The 26,097-nt window shown below is 39.7% G+C and overlaps 1 long non-coding RNA gene across 1 annotated transcript in view; it reads right to left on the bottom strand.

Moving 5' to 3' along the window:
- Window positions 1-5,878: 5,878 nt before the first annotated feature.
- The window catches only part of LOC139138185 (uncharacterized), a 30,573-nt gene continuing 10,354 nt past the window's right edge, over window positions 5,879-26,097 (bottom strand). The window contains exon 2 of the long non-coding RNA XR_011553549.1: window positions 5,879-6,474. This is a non-coding gene — a long non-coding RNA (uncharacterized lncRNA). The remainder of the gene's footprint in view (window positions 6,475-26,097) is intronic.

The following is a 26,097-nucleotide window of genomic DNA, read 5'->3' as shown; positions in this document are numbered from 1 at the left end:
CCAAACCGATGTAATGCAATCCTTGAACAGTCATCTTGTATCAAAACCAACTTGAGCTTTCCTGACCCCACAGTGTTATTCTGCCATTTCAATTTACAGAACACAACGCTCATCGTTCAGTGAATCACTTCCGTCCGGCCCATCCGTTACTGAGAGATATGGTCGCGTTCTAGCAGATCATATTCGGGGGTTAAACGCAGCCAGTGATTGGTTTAATATGTGGACGATAAAGTGACAGAATAGTCAGAACGGGGTCTGAAGAGCATATAATTTAAGATAACAGAGACAAAAGACACCCGTGTGAATGGATATGACAGAAAAACCAACTCGTGGCATGGGAAATTGCTAGAAAGCCGACATTGTCAGAGAGAGAGAGAGAGAGAGAGAGAGAGAGAGAGAGAGAGAGAGAGAGAGAGAGGGGAGGGATAGTGTTGTCAGGGTAATGCGAGACCGGAAATCTCAATATGTGCAAGTTTATGTGCAAGCGATCTTGAAGATTTTAACAACAAAATTACAACCAGTATTCATAGGAGGAGCGTTATGCTGTGAAACGATGATCGCCTCTCTACTCCATTATTCGGTCAGAGTTTTAGCTGTCCGTTCAATTTAGATCACGACAGACATACATACACGATGCAATCACAGAAGGAAGAGAAGCTAGGAATTGTGATGCCCACAGCTTTTGGTAGACTGGTAAAAAATCATGATATTTGAATGTCATCTTAATGCAGCCAAAGTGGTCCGATAAAATTCATTATCAAGAGTAAACGTTTGTGCACAGTTTACTTTTGAAACCGAGCTTGTCACCATGGTAACAGAACGCAAGAAGAGATGGGGTGTGTAAAGTTTGTAGGTCTGTCGTCATGCAACAAAACAAAGGCTTCAAACTTTCTGCAAGATTGACAACCATTCCGTGCATCATCAATCACGCAATTGTTATTCGCCGTTTCTGTGATGATGCATCAGCTTTAGTATTTGATATTATTTTCCAGTATTTTTGTGCTGACTGCCGCTAAGTTTCTTGTGCTGCTGCTAAAATAATGTCAAAATATCAAATGTTCAGCTTCTCAGGATAGCTTGTGTATGTGTGTTATGCCCAATGGTATTGTTGACAACTGAATTTTTCGGCCTATTACTAAATTTGTTTTAACAAAGGTCATTCAATATTGTACGCAATGCTTTACGTTGACATGGCAAGAAGTACTAAATATTTCAGCGTATTCAGAGAATAAAATTTCAACTATTTTATAGAACACAAACAATGAAAATGTGATCAGTAGTTGCGGCCACTGAATATAATTACAATTGGCTGTGAAAGACACGTACAATAGTTAATGTAGTGTCTCTTGCAGGAGAAACGTGTTGTAGGTAACAAGTGTTGTTGGTTGGAAGTATATCGGGTCATTTCTATCTTATCAGCGTTTTCATCTTACAAGCATATTGGCATCGAATGTACACACGCCGTTTTCATGTACTTATGCCTGTTGAGTTCTGCGTGTGGTCAAAGGCGCGAGGGCCAGACAGAGTTATTTTCTCGTTGGCAGGCACTTTACAACACAAAGAAAAACATTTCATGCCGAGATGGAAATGCTTTTCTTTCGTTTCACATACTCGGTGGTATGCTAACAATTCAATACGATCATTGAATCAGGGCAGGAGTGATATCATCGCGGTATAAAAGCATCATCGTATTCGGCTCGTTCGAAATGTGAACACTGTCTTGTACGTGTAACGTTATTGATTGTCAGTTATACAGTTTTAAAGTTTCGGTCATACTTTGTTTTGCGATACGCTGATCACCTCTAGCCGTACAACTGGTATTCACTAATTTATTTTCAGATTTTTAGACTTTATCTTGTCCTCTCCGTTAAACTCTTCGGCGGTAGATAGCTACTTTTGTCGTAGTTGGTCTATTTTGAAGAGATGCGAATCCGAACAAATGATCGATTTTCGTTGCAAAACCGAAAACGTCTTTCAAGACTGCCCGAGCAATGGCAAAGTCTTGGAGATGCAATCAGCTTAGATATGGTCAGATTACCAGTGTACATTCCCTTCGTAGCCCGCCAATAGCCTTGTTGGCAGTGTTTCTCAACCGACTTTGACAAGCTGTGTGGGAGCAATAAGCCCACTTAGGTCAGCTACAAAAACAAAATTTGACCCTCTAGATTTTCCATTACTCATTGCCCGACCCTGGCGCAGTGATGAAGTGTTGAAAAGCCTTCTTCTTGTATGCCAATTTTTTTTAAAAACCAGTCACTGGTGTGACCGTGAAATGAAGCTCCCGTGTGCATAAGAAGGGTGAGAATTGAACACGGCTATTTTGGTACGTCACGCATTCATTTTTTATTTTTTTTCAAATTCTTCCATAATAATTTCAGAAAGAGGAAACGTTGCAACGAAATATAAGTTTCTGTGAGTTTAACTAGCTCTCAGTACTACGGTCAATTCACACCAATGACTGTCATTGCTATGTCGTTATGTCTTGTAGTTTACAATCCTATTCATTTATTCCACGACGCTGTTGACTGTGAGCAATGACACACTTTTAAGTCTGCTTGTACCTCTCATATCCGAGCGTTAACAGTCCGACATGACAAGATAGATTGAAGGAAGGCTGACTCCAATTAATCCATCTCTCACACAATATTAGGATGGTCATGTGACGAAATCATCAGTGATGATAGATTCATTCTAAAGACAAAAAAAAGTTTGACCTACTTCCTGGAGCTATAAATTAAAAAGAGGGAGCTATCATATATATTGTTCATCATCTGGAATTTCAACATCATTTAACAGCCTGAGTGTCGAGGGAACATCTTTTCATATTTTGAATGTAGTAGTCTTTCTCGTGTTACTGAACGTTGAGTGATTTGCCACACCGAAGCTCTTTTGAAATCATCTGTTACAGTTCATTTTTAATTATTAGATAATGACCAACGTGCTATATCTGGACAAGCTGGGAACTTTTGTGGAGCAAAACAGTTATTTTTCGTTTTGTCGAACAGTAGAAACGACTTTGGGACTGAGATGTCAGGGCGGTAACCCCCGGGATACTTACCAGCTGGATATTTCTTAACCACCAGTTCACGCCACGGTTAGGGGTTCTGTTGGAGTAAGTATCCGGTGGATAAGTATCCAGGGGGTGCCTGTCCTAAAACAAGATTTGGTATTTGGTGTCTCGATGGATCTTTGCCTGTCACTCCATTCTAAATCCAACTTGATTCGTTCTGTGATTTTATCTGAATTGAAGGAAATACTAGATATCAAGTATCTTGCAAAATGTCTGTCGAAATTTAAGAAAGATGTCTTCATTGCGTGATCAAATATTTTCACAGCAGGAAATGATTCGGGTTTGATGCTATAATTCATAATTACAGTTTGGTTATTACGCATTGCGATTTGAACAAAAATTGTGAATTTTGTAGGCCAGATTAGTCAAAGACACTTTATGCTAGATGTGGTGCATGTCTGGCTGGTCCCCAATATCCTCTAAGAAATGACGTCATCATACCGCTGCTATTGAAGTCAACCAATATCTTTAATAAGGTGCTTAAAAGATCGCTGTGCACTTGACTTGTCCATTAAAAAGTTCGTTGACGTTTTGGTATCTCATTAGGCGTACGCCTGTTGGATGATTGGTTAAAATTATCTGAAGAAATATAACGATCTGGTGATACGCGGACAATTCCGACCATGGAAGTAACGTATAGTAGACAGAAACTCCCCTCTATTGTATTTGAATGAAGGCGTTACAATGACTTCGACGTGTTATATTCTAATTTCAGAATGCCATAAAGGCAGGCACGGTCAGCAGTATAGAAATATAATAACAGTGAAAGTAGATTGTGCCGTGAAAGATAAAGACGTTTTGTCTCCAGCGATTTTGATTGGAACACAACCGTCACAGGGTCATAGTCAAGCATCCGCATCTCCGAAGCCATGATGATCTTCCATACCTAATACGATTACATGCAGACATATAGTCTATGACTCTGGTTGATCTAGTATTCCTTCCCATAATATTTTCTTATTAATCAATGACGACTCTGAACTTTATCTGTGTTCGCAGCATTAAGGGGGAAATCATTTTGGCTGAAAATAAGAATTTATAATTATTAACCATACGCCCTCTAGCACTGAAACGGAAAAGAGAGCTGCTGTTGATGAAATTGAACAGAAAGTAAACATTTCTATCCGTTCCGGTAATTTGCATTCTTTGTGGTTTTCATGTGAGCACATTCTTCGCTGAGAAGGAGAAATCAAAGAATTCTTGAGACGTTTGTTAAGAAAGTTTATAGCTAGAGTAACCCCGAATGCGGTATGGGTTTCAAACATTGGTTTCGTATTCATCCGAAAGCAAATTCCTGCTATTGTGTCAATGTATGGCCATTCAATACCTGTATGCTAAATAAATGTCTTGGACTCGTTCTATAATATCTGTGTGATAATGATCTTTATTGTGCGACGAATAAAATGATATTCAAATGCCAAAAAATGTGTTACTCCTTGCAGAATAAAATTTTCCAAGAAATAGATCCATATTCCTCTACAAAGCGATGCGATTTTTCTTTATTTACAAAGAAATACTTGAAGGGGAGGTACTTTTGAAATCGAGATGGACTTGTGTATGGAGCATCTGCCGCATGCCGGCCTGCAACAACTTCCCGCTCAAACGGTATCGACTCTCCGAATTATCGTTCAAGACAGAAATTCCACTTTAAATAGAAAATAGTGAGAAGACTTTGCGAATACGAAACAAAAAAATGACAGTAAAGAAACAAACTTATCGATCTTGAGGAGATTACGACCACCTTTGAAAAAATTACCATCGGCTGTGGTGGAATTGTTATTAAACACTTTCATCTTTGCTCTGAAGGTTACGGTTTAAATTGGTAGTTATATGCACACGGGAGCCCAAATGTCTTAAGTGAGGAGTGCACAAAACAGTACTGGTGTAACTGGAAAAACAAATTTCCAGTTCGTTTTTAAGTCAGCATCCGATTAATAGTTATCAAACTTACCGGGCAATTATGAAACAATTATAGATACCCTCCCCTTCAAGTTGACTTGGAAATCGATTGAGTATCAAGTTCGTGATGACCATTATCAAAACAAACATAATATCCGCTGTCGACTAGAGTTGGCTGCATATACCCCGAAATCAGATATTAAACTCTTATTTTAAAGGATCAGAACCTCGTTATCGTTCGTGTCACGCCAGTTGAATGTAAAATGTGCGTCACCACACGACGTTTTCAAAGTGAACTTGGCCAGTGGCTGGCCGAATTGCAATTAGCGTGTTTATTTCATCTTTCTAACAACGGCAGATTCATACACGTATACCACACATACAAGCACGTACGTTAGGCAGAGTCGGAAACTATGAAAGAATAAGAAAGGTCACGTCCATAGGGTTAGTAAATCTTTATCCCTAAATTAGCACTCTTTATTTGTGATATACTGAACAAATACACGACAATTCGTTTAACAAGCGGAGAATTGCAATAAACACGATATTTGCCAACTTACCAGTCCTCACTTTTACAAAAGTTATCCATCTAGTGTTCAATTTCTACGTAACGTGATCCAAAGATCAATGCCAGCGAGTACAATTCCTCGTTTTTATGTTCAAGTACACGTTTTGTTTTGTTGTTTTTGCAAACTCAAGGGTTAGGAAGAACTTATATATCTCCTTGTTCTTTCAAGCGGATTTGGTCGAGACAATAAAACCAGACGAACATCAACAACATTTTGTGCCAGAAATTTGGCGGGAAAGGCTACCGTGGAAGGAGGGTTAATTGAGGTTTGGATTTGACGGTATGCCTTCTGGATACTCAGCAAAATATACGGACAGACGGCTGTTCCTAGACGGCGTGTGTCTATTCTAACTGTTTTATTGGTAAATCAGTTTCGATAAATTTCCACTGCAGATGGCTGGATTGTTTATATGGGATCTGAAAACCGCAATTGCACTCGCCACTGCCAGGAGGAACCCGGGGAGGTGGCTGGTCACGTGACCGCCATTAGTCCTCCCCGAAATGTACACGGTGCGCTTTGCATGTATCTTGTACGAGCACGGAGACATTAGCGAATGATAATCAGCCCTGCCTTTGATGACCCATGGCTAATCACAAGAAAACGACCTGGTGATGCCGGTTTTATTGCTCTGATTGAAATGGAATTAATCAAGAATAGACCCGGCAAATGCTGGGGATTCGACTGAAATCTGTCGCCATGAAAACTGTCTTACAACAACTGTGTCAGTTTCTAGCAGCGTTTCCCGTACGACGATCTCCGCTTCCGGGGAACAATTGCCGACCGACTTCAAACGATCGAACCTCTCCCTCTCTGAAATCTCTGTTTTTGAGTTTTTCCATATTTTGAAGAATTCCTTTTCAGTACCAGGAACGTGGAAATGGACATGCCTATTGTTTGATAGATCCACTTCTGACGTCACTTCCTGGTGATGCTATGCTGTAGGAAAGAGCGGAAAAAGAGAATACTTGATTAGTTGGTGATAGAGAGATGTGTAAACTCCTTCAAACGAAGTTATGGCAACGTGAATATCTACGCTGCGAACTGCCTACGAATTAAAAAGAGATTATTTCTTAGATGACTGCCGAGATGGATGACTAGTAAATATGCCAGTATCCCGTACCACTGTTGTTTCCTATGTAGAAAACAGATTACATTAAATTCGTGTTACCATGGTAACCGGATAAGTATGACAAACGAGACAAAATACAAAAGAAAAAAAATCAGTCATTGCAAAAATATTCTCCGAAAGCCTGTTTCAAGAAAGTTATGGAAAGATGCAATAATTCGTAATAAAAGCGCAAAAATAAGCAAAATAACATTTATTGAAGAAACAGAAGAAATGTCTTTTAGCGTAAGACTGACTGACTGGGTCTCTAAAATGTAGAGACGGGATTTGGAGTCAAGGGAAACAGTGATTATTTGGCTTAAAATCGTTGTTCAGCAGTTTCATCTCGTAAGTCGCGAAACTACGTTTCTCTGTGATCGACTTTAAGTACAATTATTCAGCCCTTTCAAGGTTGTCCAAAAGATAAGATTAAAAAAACTAATGTCACCGCCATAAACGAGCACAAATAACGTTTGACATTGATTTCACCAAATACAGGGTCTTGCCAAAGTCTCCTTTCCGTTCAAGGGCTTCTTTTCATGTCGTTATTGTTCGCTAAAATATATACAGCAATACCCTCAGATGGAAATACGGGTCGCAAATTGACATGCGTGAAATTGCCATTTAATGACACCTTTGTTCACGCAAAGGTGCGCGCCGTCGCTGCGCGTGTCATCTTTCGCTCCAGGGACCGTTGGTGAACCATCGTTGGGATCGACAAATTAGTTAAACTCAAATCCAAGGTACTTCCGAAGCACTATCATTAGACAGAATCGGCGTCGTTATGCTTACTCGTTCAGCTTATGAAATACTATTATCATTTTGAAATCAGAGATACGGGGTAAGCACCAATTCGTCATACGGTGTCGGGTTTTTTTGACGGGAAAACGCACGGATTAAGAACCAAACATCCGCAGTTTTCTCCGCTGTCAGAGAATAACTAATTCATTAATTTGTTGATCAATAACTTTAATCTGCTTTCGTGTCATTTTTCATCTGCCGACGGAAAGAAACTTTGGCAAGCCAAAAAAAAAAGGAGTCTTAATAGTAAAACTAAAACCAAGCCTTTTGTGTCATTTATTGGAAATTTGTATATAGTATCATATTATTAAGGACAATCAAATATTTTATCCCCACGTGTTAAACTGATCGACCAAAGCAATATTATCGGTGAGGTGAATCGCACATGTCACAGGGTTTTCTTTGCTCGTGTCCGTGCCGACATGGCCCCGTGTCTCAAAGACAACTTCATATCCCTAGCTCTATGGCATTTCACTTCCCAAAAAAACTCTAATTTCCCTTTCGCCTCTTCTATAGCTCTCGTCGAAAGGAAAAAAACGTTCACAAAACAAGGTTTTTTGTGGCGAAAACAAAGCTCGCCTGATTAGTTTTGTGCGCTTATTTGTCATTCTCAACAAAGTTTTGCAAATGGTTTTTCAAATCGTATTTCCTGGGTACATCTGGGTCCATCCTTGTTGACACAAACGCCGTATTGTGTGTTCCAGAAAGACGAGTCTGTTCTTTTAATACGACCATGATGCGCACACATAGACACAGCCACTCATCACATGTGCCCGTTTATAGCCATTCTCGCGGTGCTTATTAAATCGCCTGCCTCATCCGCTTGTTGACAGATTGATATATTTCTTTGAAAATATTTATCAGTAGAAAGAGGGGAGCTTTTCTTTAAACGCGACATTCAAATCGCTCCACAAGCGGAAATTAAAACGTTTGAGGTCTTTTGTAATTTGACGGAGACGACAGACACGGCAATGGTCTACAGGAGTAATCGCCGATGTTTTACAGCCCTGCAGCTTTGACTTATTCCAAAATGATCATATTTTATATTATTTTCTTCTTCTCGGAGTTCTCCAAGATATGGCGGTTGGCGGTGCAAAATATGAGGCATTCGCTTGCGATATCGGCAAATATCGCCGAGAATGGGGAGAATGGGGCGATTGGGGTGAAACAGACCGTAACAATACCGTGCCCAACTCTTTACGACTTTCGCTGTCATCTTCAAATAATTTCATGCATTTTGCGCGCAAATCTAGTCGACTTTTTAAAGGCGTTATCATCGACAGCGTATAAGAACAAACACTTCAACTATCACCCGTCGCTTTACCTAGTCAAAAGGCACATTTATCGTTTGATAATATCCTCATTTCTGTCAAACAATAGTCCACGTATGGGAAGGACACGGCACCAGCCCGGTCATCTGCCGATATTGCTGAAACCAAATCACCAAGGAAAGTACTTCGTCTCTCAAACTAATTTTCTTCTTCTAATACGTCGGGCGATAACGCATCCTTTCAAAAAAACATATATCATTAAAGCAAATAAAGTAGGTGTGTCGACACACCTGACTTACACAAAATCTTTTCAATAGACCAATGTTCATTTTAAAATGTTACCACTTTTGACACCCCCGAAAAAAAGGCGATCGCCCTGATAAGGTCGGCGGCGTCCGCCAGCACAACCCTCCCAAAGCAACGCGCTGTATAAATCTAATTGTCAAAAAAAGAATTAGCCTGCAATTTGCGATTATGATTAAATGGGGGGACATAGCCCGACAGAATAATGGCAGGGTAGAGAACATGGTGAGCGAGATAAATAGCTCGATGGATTCCCTCGATAAGAGAAATCAAAAGCGTTTCCAATCTGATATAGAGTCAACGATTGAAACGGTTTTTATATAACAGTTTAACTTTGGCAAGGCGTCAATAAGGCCGATGTAGGCCGCATTTAATAACGAGGTGAAAAGAAATTCGGAGTCCACAGCGATTCGTTGGACTTCAATGCTTCAAATAAAAAAAAAACTATAAGGAGACCATTTATTTCAAACAAATGGTAGGACACTTATAGCCTGAACACGCTAATAAATCGGCAAATAAAATTGTTTTATCCTCGATGACGGATCAAGCGTTCTTTCCAAGAACATTTCGCAAACTTCATTTGGGGTGAAAACGCTTGATGGAGACTCTAAGCCTTTGATTCAGTTTCGGGGAAATATGTATAACAACGGGTGGGGAGAGAACAATTTGAGATCTAATTTGAGGGTTGCAAAAATTCAGAGGTCTTTTAGGTGGATAAAGGGGAAGCCTATGTCACCAAGTTTACCACAAATACTTTGATTAGGAAGCAGATATACTTTAATCAGAGCCAGACAATACGTTCTCTTCTGATTATACTGCCTTAGACGGCGTATCTGTATGAAGATATGGTTTGTACCTAATAGAATTTAAATACGGATAAGGTATTAATGCCAATCTCGGCTAATATACACTTTTCTAGTCTTCTCGTAAATTCCACCTATCAATAGCTTTCCAATGTGACACACACTCTTTTGCGACACAAAGCAATCCAATCCGCCGAACAAAGAGCTGAAAATATACGGCTTCAAAATATTAATTTTGGAAATTGGAGAGAGAGAGACTATTACTGATCGACTACACTGCAACTGACTCTCTCTCTCTCTCTCTCTCTCTCTCTCTCTCTCTCTCTCTCTCTCTCTCTCTCTCTCTCTCTCTCTCTCTCTCTCTCTCCGCACACGTCAAATTATTTATTAGGACGATTCCTAGATGTAGACGCAATGGGCTGTGAGCGAGTGTACACACACCCGCGTGTGTGTCGAGTTCGTACCTCCAAGGTACATTTTTCACTTGCTGCGATTATCCATACACTCTCGGTCCAAAATAAAAAAGAACAGAGTGCCCGAAGCTGCAGTCACGATTGAGAACTTCGGGCATGGAATTAATCTTTAATTAGAAACCCGCGTTGAAACAAAATAAAACGCTTTTTCACAAAAAAGTGACTCGCGTGCGCGCAATATATTATCTGATTTCTAGGTACAAAATGCTACCTTCAGAACGAAATGGTAGAAACAGCGAGGCCCGTTTTGCCACAAGATTTTTACCGATTTACCGATTAAATAAATCGAGATGGGAAGCATTACCGTACTCTTAGAGCGATTTCATAAATATTATCTTTGTTGGGAAATTGGTATATGAATATTTCAACAGTCTGGGCGATACAACAAAGAACACAATAGAGAAAGCTGGTGTCGGGTTCTTAAGTGTTTCTTCATGTCATATTTCGTTTTCACTTTGATATCTCAACTCGCTTGTCTGTACCCATGATTTATTGATACCAATTTTCTTATAGTTTGTCTGATTGGCTGCTTCAAGTTCGCCACGAGTCGCCGGTTGTATCTCCGCCAGGCACCGGGGCAACGGATATAATGTTGTGTGTTTAAATGCACGGTTTCAAGCCTTTTTTGCCACGTTTTTGGTGTGTGTATGTGTGTTTCACGAAAAGTCCAAAGAAATAGTATGAGTAAAAAAACCAAAGGCGTTTATTTTCTTTTAAATTGAAGCAAGTCGAAAATTAATCCTTTCTTCAACGGCGTTGTTGTGAGCCTTTCGTTATGAAGGTTCTCGAATCTCACAGTTATATCTTCATTTCGGCGTATCGGCGATCTTTTTTGTCTTCAACCGTTATGATTGACATTTTACCTGTTTCCTCCTTATTATTATCAAAGTCTTTGCCTATGTACTTGCTGTGTATCTGTGCGCCCGTCCCTGCGTATGTATACAACTGTGCTAGCTTTTTTCTGTGTTTATGTATCCACTTCTCTTCTCCCGGGTTCGCCTTCTTTTCGGGCATGCGCACTGGTTCTTATTCAAATATAGCGTTACATCTGATAACAGAGGAAACTGCGTTTTTCACAAGTAGTGGCTCCGGTATTGCCCAAAAGTACAAAGTACGGATGTGTGAAGCTCTGATTTAAATAATATCAGCGATACTTTATCACTTATCAGCAAACGATGAAAATTTCATTTTCGTGAAATATCGATTCTAGGATGTCCAAAATACACAAATCCGTTACTTCTCTCGTTTTTGACGCTGTCATTTTCGCCTCAATTTTATCCGCCCCTGTCATGCGTGTGTATGGATAATATTGTATTCTGTCTAAATGTTGGAGAAAAGAAGTGCAAAAGTTGCTTTCTTGTCAGGTCAGTGAGTGTTTTACTTTCAGATTTTAAATATATGAGAGAGAGAGAGAGAGAGAGAGAGAGAGAGAGAGAGAGAGAGAGAGAGAGAGAGAGAGAGAGAGAGAGAGAGAGAGAGAGAGAGAGAGAGAGAGAGAGAGAGAGAGAGAGAGAGAGAGAGAGAGAGAGAGAGAGAGAGGAGAGAGAGAGAGAGAGAGAGAGAGAGAGAGAGAGAGAGAGAGAGAGCCCGTAACAGTATTGGATGGTCTCTGGGTGATTGTTTATAACCAATTTAGTTGTAGATTTCGTGTTCAATTTCCAACTGAACGATAAGAGAGATACAGCCTAGCTTTTTGTTATCTGAGAAATCTACACAATGATAGCTTGAGGAGGTATAGGTACCGACGTCGGGATTCGGTTTGAAGAAATGGACTGGATATCCTGCCGCTCGATCACATCTAGGTCTGATGAAGTGTTTACAGCCCCTAAAACAACCTATTAGTATGTCCTATCTCTGTAATCGAAAACTGGCCACAGCAAAATCCCCGAGTGAGTTCGTCTCGGAAAAATCTCCGAGTTGAGTAGCTGAGTGGGCTTCGCGTCGAGGCACAGTAAACTGTTATGCCGAGTGATACAACGGCATTAATAATGAATTGTTGGCAATCGGGTCGGTGGCTGACAAACGTCTAGCCTCTATACAAGCAATACACTTCAGGGAGAAGCGCTCTTCTGAGTCCGGGATATAAATGGCATGCAATATGTATCATCCTTGAGATTTGAATCCTCGTCCCATGCCTAACAGTACACCCTGATGTCTTTCATGCGTTCCTGATCAAACCTTTGAGGCACGGAGTCGATCTACATCGTATTGCCGCCTTCGAGATTCATGCCAGCATCTACGCAACAGTACGCCTGATTATTCAGTTCCTGTATTTCCTTCACTTTGCTTTGCTTGGGAAGTCTTTTCTCCGATTCAGAAAAGCACGCACTGACAGATATGTTACAGATTCGGTTTTTTCACCATGCGAAGCCAAATCAGTGACATTACAGAACTTCACATTCTTTTTTCTACCTTGAATTGAAATATTCGTCTCACTAACACTCAATGTTCATTCTGCGTTCTGCAAAGAGTACAACACTCGACTGGAATTTTTTTGAGAGTCTGCAAAACAAATTATTTACTGACAAAAACAGGAATGGGATCAGCTATTTGTTAACGCCCATCGCTACCATGTTTACAAGTCTTGTTAATTTATAGCTTGTTTATTTGTTTCGCGCCTTCCTCCAGAAAAGGGTCAAACTTTGAAACCTGAACGCTTTTGAATTTGAATTCTGCTCTTTTGGTACCATTAGAATGTACTAGAAACACGATTTCTGGCAGGTAGACTTGATCTTGGTGTAGTGTTGTAGTGTTTTCGGCCAGCCCTTGTGCGGTAGAGCAATCTGCTAGTTGCATTAGACCAGACAGCGTGGAGCCTGAAGTTCGGATTTCAGGTAAACGAGACGCCGTGTGATCGAGTAAGCATATGTGAACAACATACCCAGTGAACAACGTGGAAACGAAAGCTTGGGTAAATTTCCTTGCCGTTCACATTTCACGGTACAATGGATCGGGTCGTTGGATCCGCATCTTTCCGTCTTGAAGATGTACGGGGACAATTTCTACAGGTAAACCGGAATGCTCCTCTCATAATGCAACATATTCTCAACTCTATGTAGGCAAGAAAGTCTCTGTACGTTCGACCATCCCGAGTCAGTGTGTAATTTAAGCCTTAATATATCACCACCGAAGACGGCTCAAGGTTTTAACTAAAGACGAATATTTATATGATTTCATACTCTCTTTGATTTAATGCAAATGCGAGAATTCGAGAAATATCAACAGAGCGTGGGAACGCGTATGGCTTGACCCAGCCTTAGTCAAAACTGGCTAGCATATTTTGAAGACTTCTTTGTCGATACCCTAGCTTCCGATAAAGGAGGACAGGCGTTCTTTTTCTCTGAAATTTTGGCTTCCTATTTCTACGGAATTAAAAAAGGCTGTTATGGAGTGACAGTTTCTCAAAGAAAGGCATTAAAATAACTTTTAGATGAGAAAATTACAGAGCAATTTATCACGAGTCAAAATCATATATATATATATATATCTGTCACTGGCTTTGTCTACCTGTCTGTTTGATTTTCTCTTGTCCGTCTCTTTTTTGTCTCTGTCTCTCTCTATCTCTCCGCCCCTGTCTGTCTGTCTGTCTCTCTGTCTCTCTCTCTCTCTCTCTCTCTCTCTCTCTCTCTCTCTCTCTCTCTCTCTCTCTCTCTCTCTCTCTCTCTCTCTCTCTCTCTCTCTCTCTCTCTCTCTCTCTCTCTCTCGTTTCTTTGAAGGAAAACGACTGTAGCTCTTGATTGTCTATTTCCAAAAAACAAATACACATTTTCTTATTCTTCCCAAAACTATAGCAATACAAAGTGATTGTCAGCAAAGACAACGCACTGTGTACAATATGCAAATATTGTTGACAAATTAATTCTAGTCCGGACTAAACTTCAGTTGTTAACGATGACATTGAACGTCACACAGCTAGCCGTGTTGACAAGTCAAACACAAGCCATGTTGACATGATTTTACACAGTTGAGCAAGAAACTGTATTTTACAAACAAAACATAAATGACAGAAAATAAATCAAAAGTTACAGCAAGTATAACGCAATTAATGAACAATATGCGACCATTGTTTAACAAAAAACATATTTTACTGAATAGAATTTACGACAACAGTTTTCTGTTCTAGGTAAATTTACAAGTAAATCCCGTCCGTTGACAGTCAGTGGATAACAAAAACTTTAATAACTTTTCTAAGATTTGGGGACAAGAAGCACACTGGGAAATGATAACATTTACAAATTACTGGCCAAAAATAACGACGCTTTCTTTGAAAAGATAAACAAGTGTGGTTCCAGTACGCGTCAAAGTTCTTTTACCACAACTCCTTCCCAATGACTCTTCTAAATAACAGATCTTAAAGATTTCACACGAACTGTAAGGATGAGACTGAGCACAATAAATTTTTCCATAACGCTACAGAAGTATAGTTTCACAATCAGCGTCACACTGTGTTTTTATGGAATCTACTTATATCTCTCTCATGTCATGAAATTGATGCTTCCATAGTCAACTGATTGCAATGTCAATTTCACCCACCTTAACAAGAAGCGACCAGCACCGTATCTAGCGTTTTTAGGAAGAAGCCGTTAGTAGCTTACCCCGTGTAAAAACCCACCTTAAATTGGTCTGAAATAGATTAGGTATTGTTAATCACCAAATATCAATATCCGTTCCATCTAAAGCGCATTATCTATTACAAGTCGTTTATCCTTTGATGAATTGTGTGTCTTGGGTGTTCCATTATATATTTGTCGATTTCAAACCACTCCTACCTCCTCTAGCCTACTCGCTAGCGCCTGATTCAGCAACGTCGTTCCTCAATTTCCATCTCGTAAAGAATATGTAGACTTTGTTAAACTTCCGCGTCGATTCATATTTCCCCTCAGGAATACCATTTTAATTACACATTTTTTATTTATGTGTATCCAATACTAAAACACTGCAACTTCATTTTTTATCCAATTTCTACTGCTTTAAGATGAGTGCCGGTGTTGATGTACCGAGTCATGCGTTGTTCAGTGTCCATATCTGTTCTTCATATACGTGTGGAGTGGCCTATGTTCCGTGAACGGAAAAGCGATGACCGTTTTCTGCATTCCTATTTTCAAGGGTCAAAAGCAATGTCTTGAGGATGATAATTTTGACCGAGCATCGATAGATTTCTATAGATATATCAGGCGGAGTAGGGTGTGACATTGTCAGTAATCAGAAGTTCTCGTTATCACTAAGATCTGAAGATCGCCATCTCAGCATCATCACCACCACATTATCATTAGTGAATGAGAACATAGACAGAAGATTCACTGAAGCGTGTTTTAGAAAGTATACTACACCATGGATGTTTGTAGCCCCCGCTGCAGCTTTAAATTGCCTTCTCATTTCCAGCCCTTGTTTGCATATAGGATAGAGTGAGCTGTGCTGGCGTGGTTATCTACTACGTTGGGAATAACTCTACAATGAAAAATACAGTGCCTATCGTATGCCCTTAGGTTTTCTCTTAAACTCCCGGTCTCGGAGCTTCCCAGATGATCTCGCTATCCAAAGGACGTCTTTGATCAATTTTCCTCCGGCGCCACTGTTTATTTCCCCGGTGAATCAAATAAAATCACACTCGGAGAATTGAAACGCGCAAATTGAAAATTTGCAAAACAAGGGCCTAGAGTGAACCGATATTCTAATATTATTCTTCGTCAAAACAGACATATAGTCATCGTCAGGTATTGTGATGTTGTCAATGGCTAGAATGGACCAGCTTTCAAATTGTACGTTAAATGTTAAGTGCCGGGGGTGGCGGTAGCTAAACTTCTTCTGAAAGGATATTTCCTTGTCTTTTCAGTTTCTCTACAGGGTTCATCTTGTGAACCCAGGGGAAATTTTTAATACAATAGCGGTAGAATGGTAGAACACTTCTGAAGAATTCATAAAAATTGTTATTTTCTTCTGCATTTTACAGAAATAACACAAAGTGACACATTCAATTTGTCTGTCGTATATGCTTGTTATCTGTCGATGGAGTAGGAAAAAAAACAACTTATGAACATGTCTCCTCCAATGAAATTTGGTTTCTTTTTTTCTGTCAAATAAACGGTGCAATGATTTCCGTTCAATCGTATTACTTGTCTATTCTGATAGTGTTATACAAAGGGCTTACCATGGTATCTGGCAGGAAGAACAAGTTAGCGTCACAGTGAATGAGAACATTACACAGTGAGGGCAAGAAGAACAATGGAAAAGTAATCACGTCTCTTCTATTTCACGTAACTGCGAAGCCATCGAGTGGCCGACACTGTGATCGGAACCGCGTCGCATTGTCGGTTTCGTTTGAGCATCGGGGCCAGCCTGGCAACTTTGTTTTCGATTTTATTTCATAATCGTGTTTCTATAATTAATACTCAAATGTATTACCGTTCGCAACCGTCGGAGAGTAAAACAGGGGGAGCAGCTTCTGCTGTTCATCCTGTTGCTATAGAAACAATAATGGATTTGACGGGCGCACTCTGGATGGTAAAGCACAGCATATTATCTGTCGGATCACTAGTTGGAGTGACACGCTATGCAGTGAAAAAAAAGGCAAATTTCTTGTATTTAATCTACGAATGATTAAATTAGAGGTGGTGTAAACCGTTGTAGAGTATTATAAATTATCTTCCGTGTGCGTGGGAAACGTCCTCAACAAGCAAGCTATAAGGAAACCCGACGTAAAGTACTACTTCCGAATATTCGTGAATAATTATTAATTTATGTTGAAGGCTAACAAAAACGACGGGTGTTGGAGAGTAGCTACTTCCAAGAACAGCATGTTTATGATTATCTGTGTTAATTAGTTCCTCACTGCGTTATAATCTCCTATCAATCCACAGTCAGCCCACTTGACGGTTCTTTCACGCCATTCGGTTATCTCTACATTTCTTTTATAAGACACTTTCGCTCTTGCGGGAGAGTTTAGACCGGTATTCATAACCGGTGCGTTTTAGATCGAATTTATCAAATTTATATTTTCTTTTCAGTTTTCAAAAACTGAGGTTACAGCAGAGAGGCACGGCACATGAACATAAAGGAGCGTTAGAGAGAAAACTTACAGATCGATATTGCACTAAACTTGTGTTTCAGTGAATCGTATATATTTTCCTATAAATTCAGACATTATTTTCGATTTTGTAATTTGACCAATATTTATCGAACTCGTCACTCGCCCATACGATGGGGGGCATGGAAAATGTAATCGAATTTAAGCACAAGTTTCGCACTTGTTCATTTCCCATTGGTGGGCGAACCACCAGCTCGTCCACCGAACACAAATCGCATCTTTTTGTTTACTTCAGTTTGACACACTAGTAAAAGTCGTTACGACATTGAAATGCCAAGTCTTGTAATCTTGGGCTGTAATCGTCTTCAGTCGTGGCATTGGAGGGACTGTGATTCACGATTGAATATGGCCGTGCTTTAAGAGAGCTGTAAAAACCAACAAATCTCTAGTATATTCCTCGGTTTATGAGTAATTTTCAAGAAATGACATTGTCTTTATTCAAGCTGTTGTTTGAAGTTGTAATCTTGGTGTATTATGCACATGTGCAAAAAATGCTAAACATTGTTATGTTTCAGCTAGGTTCTGAATAAATTTGTTTTTACGTCAAACCACGTTTTCTCTATCATTTGGCCAAACTAATTACTTTTCATTAATTTAACCCGACACCAAGATATGCAACGTTTTCAACTCTCATTAAAATTTGCACCTTTCAATGCTTCCAAACAAAGACACAGATTTCGTATCAATTCGCTTCTTCAGGAAGGCGAATGGATGTTATATAATGATGACATTTTGTCTTTTTTGACCTAATTTGTTTGTCCACGGTACACGGTCCCCGGGTCCGGTATTCGGAAATCTATTCAAGAGTTTGATCCTGAAGGTCAGGGCCATTGGATGGGCTCTCGCATATATTTCCGTAGCAAACAAACAAACCTAATTGCGGCTGATGAGTATTCTCACACTTGCGATTCCGCTGTTCGCAAAGAAAATAAACAGTTGTAGAGTGACTTGTCAAAAGATCTATTCTGCAGTCAAGCAGTCAGGACTTGATTCAAAGTGGTCAACGGATACGTTAGCATATCGTAGCTACAACCACGAAACTGTTTACGGTGTCACCGTTAGCAAATACCCGAACCAGGAAATCTTGTCTGTGTGTCAAAAAATACAGCACCACAACATGAATTCGGAGACACCCATAGCTATAACAGATCCTTGGTAGCTCTATAGATAAATGTCCTCAAGCCCACCACTTGCCCTGTAATGTGCTTTCCTTGTCTATATTTTTCGAAGTAAAACTTTGTATGGCCAACAGTAATATTCTGTATAAACCCCAAAACACAGAAAACCAAGCCCAAGTGAATATTTGTATAGTTAAAGCGGTGATTCAATATAAGAAAGGGGCTAGATTGTGGAGACTTGCTGACTTATGTCGATAAGTTCCTTTAAAACAAAAACGCCCATATTTCTCCTCGTGCATTCATGACATCCCAAGTAAACGAGAATCAACATGTCACATTCGAAATATGGACGCACTAAAGAGTTTGACACAGTTCTCTCGGTCGAACTTGCACTATATCAATGTAAGACACGCAGGAAGCCACGTAATTTATCGTTGGGCAGCTTACTCTGATTTGAAAATTGTCAAGAATAGCTCACTCGGAGCCCCTAGGAAATTTATCGAACCACCGGAAGAAAAACGAAAAGTCGGCTCGCGCATATTGACAAGGCAGAGAAAGAGGTATGATATGAACATTAAAAACTGTCAATAGATGTGATATGAACATTAAAAACTGTCAATAGATGTCCATTGTGTGCAAATGCCACCAGAATATTACAGTTTTTATGCTTTTCTGTATGATGAAGTTTATGATTCTCGAAACTAGAGAGGACAATTCTCTTCCCCTTGAACTTTTAAGATGACAAAAGACACCGCCATGTTCATGATATATTTATTTTCAAGTCGGAGAAAAACGTGAAACACAAATATTTTAAGTACATTGTTTAAAAGGCCAGAAGCTGTAAGTTTTGATGATTTTTTTCACCATTGTATTTGTAAAATTTCACCTTCAATTTCTGTTTGTACTCCTCAAAACACGTCAAAACCCCTACTATTTGGCCTGTCAATATAGCGTCTTTTCATGTAAAATGCACTATTTGGATTCCATTCCAGACTAGGATGCACTTGTCAACAATAGCGATGCAGTTTACACATGTATAGGCTGACTTGACAAACCGAATAGAGTGTATTTTCAATATGCTTTGGGGAGTAGAACAAGAAGCTGCAGTTGACATGAAAATAAAAAACAGTGAAAAAAATCACCAAAATTGAAGCTACTGGTCCTTTAAGGTAGTATGCACCTCGAAAGTGAAAGACTTAAACTTTTGCTCTAACTTTCCTCAAGGAATCTTTCAGTCATTCTCTTTCAAAATCAAGAATAAAAATAGGGGGTCACCGTTCAAATTTTGGTACTAGAGAAACAAATCACCCAAGATTTACCGAGATTAGAAATTCAAAATGGCCGCCACCCCTGTGTTAACTCTATGGAGAAAACTAAAAATTTTCAAATTTCGAAAAACTAAGACGGTGAAAAGTTTTCTTTCACCAAGAGCTTTAAAATGAACCCCCGCATGTGGTATATCAGAACAAAATTGTAAAAGTTTGAGAGTCCGAGTGTCTATCCCCGAGGTGCGTTCTACCTTAATGCCATTGTCAGCAGAGAAGTTTTGGTCAGTGGAAGCAAGGGCGTGGTTGTTATTTGAACAATAGACAGCAACTTATAAGACTATCTACACGATCGTTGCCAGGACACGACCCTCGCTACAGTACAAATCGCAACATTAATGCGCTAAACCAGTACTTCCATTGCACAGAATCTCTGCCTACTATCTCAGTCCGTCGCAATATATGGGCAACTTGTCTGTGATAAGCACTGTCGCCTGAAATATAAGTTCGGAAGTTTTTGATGAGTTTTGTTTGGAGGAGAGATTTTAAAGAAAGACAGGCTCACAGTTTTAACTTTGGAGATGCCGCAAGTATTCTTGTGTCAATCCTCTCATAGCAGAGATGCGCGCGCATTGCGACACACGAGGCAAGTTCTTCGGAGTATTCAAATTGGCAGGTCGCTGTTGTCTTGTTAAAATGACAACACGTCAAAAACTGAAAGTTGAATTTCACACCGATACAATAATTGGAATGATACTGGTTCAAAAAAACGGCAAAAATTTTCAGAGTTGTAACACCGAGAATCCAAACTATGACAAACAGGGTGTTTGGTGACAGCATCGTTGTAGGTCGGCTGAGATAAGTGGAGATAAACAGTTTTACTTATAAAACGAGAAATCTGATTGGATGACAGCTGTAAGCTTCTTAAAGCTCCTCCACTGAACGTAAATGAGTAAGGCTTTCGCTCTGAAGTGGTTGCCGACGAGCTAGGAAACACGGAGACCACAAAGAGTCGTTATGTCGACATTCTACGGGGCCGCTTAGCAACCAAGCCGGAACGGTTGGAATCGCCACTGACAAAGAGATCCGCCGATCTGGAGACTCTCAGTTTTGCTCAACCTATTTTCATTAAATGTTGCCTTTATTGTATGCCGCTGTGCTAGCTTAAGCTGAGAGAACCGGCAGGCCCATAAAGGAAGTACTTTAGAAAGCTTTCGTACAGGAGCCAGCAAATTAAGAGATAGGTTAGTTCAACAGTAAACGCTAACGACGCAGTTTTTTGGTTCAAAGTAAATGATGGTGCCGTGGCGATGTCATTTCACACGAAGGCTGGGCTGGAAAGCATCTGCCAATCACTGTCAATGACGTTTTTTTTTACAGCCAGCGTTGCACACTTTCGGCAGTCACAAACACTAAATAAATGAAAAATACATAAAGTTTGCCAACAAGCACAGCGTTGAACAAACTAACGCAAGGTTGGGAGCCCCATAAAACTAACGTGCAATAATTTGAACCAATTGACTAGTTTTGCGAATGAATTTTTATTGTACTTACCTTTGGGTTTACTGTTTGTCTTATCTAAATGCCAACGGTAATCTTTACAGCCAGGCTGTCGACAAATGCACGGTTTTATCGTCGTAAAACATTGGCTTGCTGAGTACACAATACCAATGCTTGGAGAGCAAATTTAAAGACAGGGGCCATAAACAGCAGTCTGTTTTTAACCCTCCTATACAACGCTTAAGTTTGAGTAAATGTTTTTCTAGGGCACTTTTAATATCAGAAAGTGGCTGATAAGACATGACCTTCTGCAAAAATGACCTCGTTGAAATGTTTTTATTGTTCTGTACACTGTTAATGCTATCACGTTGGACAGGTGTACAGCTGAAAACAATGGTGGGGAGTGCATCTGCTACGTCTTAACACAGACACAAAACCAACCTGAATTCTTCACTTTAATTGTTCTTTACACGCTATATCAATATATATGCGGTGCCCATTTAAAATGAAAGAAACGCGGGCAGGTTTAGCTGATAAATGTGGAAATGTCATTTTCACACGCTGAATGGGTAAAGAAAACAGTTTTCAGCACTAGTGCGTATTTTTGTCGATGGAATTCGATTTTGGAGCCGAGCAGAGACGCGTGGTCGTTTAGTATGCAAGCCGCATTGGTTGGATTTGTATTCATACTTGCCGACCCGTCGACATGATTTACGAAGCTAAGGGGATTGACAAGTATATAGGCAAACGTTTGAATTGGTACCGAGCTTACGGGGGATATCGGGGCTCAGAGCGCCGACAGCTCACGGAGGGACCGTGTGACCTCCTGTCAGTCTGTCAGTCAGCGTTGTCAAACAATGACACGTTTCTGGCCCAAATCATTTTCCAGTCAAAATTCCACAACGGAGGAGACACGCAGTCACAGGTTCTTGCCGGCGGAAAATTTACATAGAGTAAATGCCAGAGATTTCAAATCGAATGAAATAAAATGTCATTCTTTCATCCGGTGGTAAACTTTTGAACGCGTTTTGCGTGATTATGGGTCAAAGGGACATACTAGCAGCATAACCCAAGGCAAACGAATTAGATAGGTGTTCAACCTGGATATGGAAGTGTGACAGACTAACTTAAAGTCAGAAGACAGAGAAAACGTTGACATTCAACAAAGTCTCATTGCAAGTAAATTCGTTAAAAGTTAACCTGCACTGTACAATACTAAATTATTGTTTTATCAGACACGTGCAACAACGTGGAAAAATCATAAAATATGAAAGAGGGATTCTTCACAATTGTCATTTTATTTCATTATTTAAACATCGTCCATTTTGTAATTCAGATATCCGAAACGAATAACTCATTCAATCATCGACCTATACTAAACTCCCAAAATTCGCTCTACTGAGTTGTTGTGGGGAGCGCCAGACTTGACTTTGATTTCATACATAGTAACGAACACGGAGATACATCAACGCAAAAATACTCACCTATTTGTTTCTTGTTTTTGCTTTGTCTCAACCATGCTAAATGAGGCGGGCTTTCTTAATTTAACCATGCATAAGATATTGTTGAACTTTAAGTTTTTCGAAGAAGGGCTATTTCCTAGCATAAATATTTTCCAGCATCATTTTTCGATTTAAAATTTCTGTGATTTTTTCTGTGATTTTAAGTTTGAATTCAAAAGCATGAAAATGCTCATTACAACAAAGTGACTATGCTGTTTCAACAGCAATTGCAAACGATGTAAGTTTTCATGGTCTATGCAGCAAGGAATCATTGGCTGCGAGCCGTGTCGAGTGAAAGATTTTAACACCAAACAAACTTGCAAATCGAAAAATCAAAGCGTTTAGATTAATGTGAAAGGAAATTGAATTGACTTTATACTTGAGTGATCATGACGTAGAACTTGGATATAGTTGTGTCACTTTCAGCAAATTCTACAAACAGTATGAATAGGAGTTAATTTATCTCTAAAGACTTTGCTACTTCAATATCATTGTTAGAAAATGTAGTTAAAAGCGAGGACCAATGATCTTACCAATCGTACGCATTATTGAAATAGCGATGGTTATATCATAAAACATATTCCATTACAGATGAAAATAATTTCATATGTAGCTACAAAATATGCAAAACATTTTCGTCGATTCATAATTAGAAAGAATGGGGTAAGACAATCGTTTCACGAAAGGCGTCCGTAGATGCAGTTTGAGTTTCATGACGTCATGGTAGCGAGGTATTTATTTGATGCAAATGACATCATAAATGTTCAGTGCTTTTGTGAAAGTTTGAATGACGTGGGAAAATTAGCTTTTCAGTCTAGCGTTTTCAGTTTTGCCCGTATGTGTGAGTATTTAGAACTGTTTGTTCGAGGTATGATATTAATTCCACGAAGACTCTACGGAAACGACCCTGTGCAGTGGCACGAGCGACCGGTCCTTGCAATACTTTTCCCGATGGTGTGTTTTTACAACGCCGCCACTTTGAGATTGGACAGTGACCGCCAGACCGTCATCGCCAGGTCCACAACGGCATGAGAATACAAAATGACAGAAGAATGCCGAAAATTGTCGCGAAGATTAGCTGTATGTTGAACTCAAAGCCGTCAATAAACCTACAAACTCTACAATCCGTGCGCCTAATCTCCAACAAATCGCCTTTTGCTAAGGTTTTTCCCAACTGAATGCTAATTTATCAAATTGAAAAATAAGTTTCATCGGACTTTTCCCCTAAGTTTGTCGTCTATCGGGTAAACGAACAATATTATGTATTCTCAATGTGACTTTGGCAGTATTAATTCACAGACAACACATAGGCCGCTGACATTGATAAGCTTCGTCTGATTGGTGTAAAAGAGTTAAGCTTTGTTAGTTTGATGTAATTCAAGTTTGAAGCGTTTTTCCCCCTTGAGACAACACCGTTGTTATCGTGTTTTATATATTCTCATAAGTGACTGTGTGATGTTTTGAAAACTTTTATGAAAATCCTTGGCATTTTACATTGCCAAGCTTAAATAGATATAATTCGGTCATACACGGGCAAGAAACAAGCGGCCATTACTGATCGCGGAGCAGGCCAGGCACCAGCGTGAGGATGACTATCAACTTTTAGATGCCATTTATGAAACGGAAATATTTAGTCATTGTTTGCGCGCATGAAGTGTTTCTGGCGATAACTCTTGTCGTCTGAATGGAAAACCTGTAAATTATGTCGGAATAAATACTTTTGAAATAATAAGAAAAAGAGCTCGTCGATGAATCTCTCTCTGCAGCAATAAATCTTCAGACTAGGCAGGGATATATGTAGCCAGCCGCCCTTTCATTAGTTTTACGGCAGGTGGGTAAACTTTCCTGGTTTGTCAGCCTGGTACCTCCCGACAAGTGTAACACGCCACGTTTTAAAACACACACAAACCTAGACACCTAGACAGAAACACAGACACACGAATGTACCGTTTTGGAATTTGCCAATTGCCACGTCACTGAATAAAAACAAATCTTGCAAAGTGTCCCGGTGATTAATCAAAATCTCAGAAGAGGTATGACGGAACATCGGCACATATAAGGCCAACCTGTGGCGCATTGGCGTTGCTTCGGCTCATCCTTGCCAGATGCGGAATGCCTACTCTTCCTGACATGGAATGTCGTCCAGGAAAGAGGACGCAAGATAAAAGATTCAAAGAAAGTTTAACAAGTCAAATAAGTTGTCATTTGCAGCTGTTGTTTAGACATGCTTCTCAAAATAATTTCTTTTCGATGAAGCTTCCTGGAATCAGGAAAGAAGTAGCCTGATTTTTAAAAGTTTTCTTTCATTTTTTGCTTACTAAATATTCGTACAACATCGACTGTTACTTTTCAGGGTGGCTAAATTTACTCGGGTGCGTCAAGAAGAGCCAATGATATAAATATTTTGACAAATGCAAATGACGTGACCTGTCAATTTATGGGTTGATGCGCACAGCGATCACAACAAACCTTATCGAAAACCAAACAATGACAATTGAAAACGTTCGAAAAGGAAGAAAAAAACACCCACCATTGTTTAAAGGAGATTCACATGTTCTCTTTGACTAAACCCTGCCCCTTTCTCAATCACTGGCATTTTGAATTGAAGTATCGCACAGAGAAATCAATCTGCGGGGACTATATTACCGAACAGATTCTACCCGACTTCAAAAAAACGTAACATGGTTTTCGCTTTATCGTTCCTTTCTGGTTTTCTTCCCATCAGCTACTTCCCTTGGAACATTGTGCAGGAGAGCACTCAACAAGTCGTTTAACTTTGCGCGATTTGCAAGCGCGCCAACTCAGAGATGTCTGTATTCAAGTCCAAGGACCGTGGTCGTGGACAAAATCACAGGAATCAGATTTCTTAATTCGAAAATCACTTGATTAAGCTGGAAGATTTACTTACTGATCAATCTCAACTCTAAGCCATAATGTTGTATTGATACTTTCTGTCCGCTAACAATAGATACATTCGTTTGTTCTTAATGTCGTCGATGTCTGCCTGAATTTGATCTCATCTAAACGCAATAAAACACATTGACAGGTTTGCTCAACATCACTGATAATCAGATCCCGATGTACGTTTCCTGAACTCATCATCAGAGATGTCTATTTCTGATAGAATCACACAAACTAATACAGCTCTGTAGACGTGGGCAGTGTTGCAGCAGCCACTAGTTCCACAAGACCATGACATGTTAGTAATATTAGCCAGATTAAAAACCAGGTCTGAAATAAATATCTGCCATTCTCAGAACCTATTGAAGAAACGTTTTCATGTTGTTAAAGACTTGGGAGTTGTTGGGGCTTCCGCTGTAGTTCAAACCAAGCC

Source organism: Ptychodera flava, chromosome 8 (assembly GCF_041260155.1).
Source record: "Ptychodera flava strain L36383 chromosome 8, AS_Pfla_20210202, whole genome shotgun sequence".
Lineage (NCBI taxonomy): Eukaryota > Metazoa > Hemichordata > Enteropneusta > Ptychoderidae > Ptychodera > Ptychodera flava.
The sequence above is the reverse complement of the archived record's forward strand: the minus strand, read 5'-3'. Positions and strand labels throughout refer to the sequence as shown.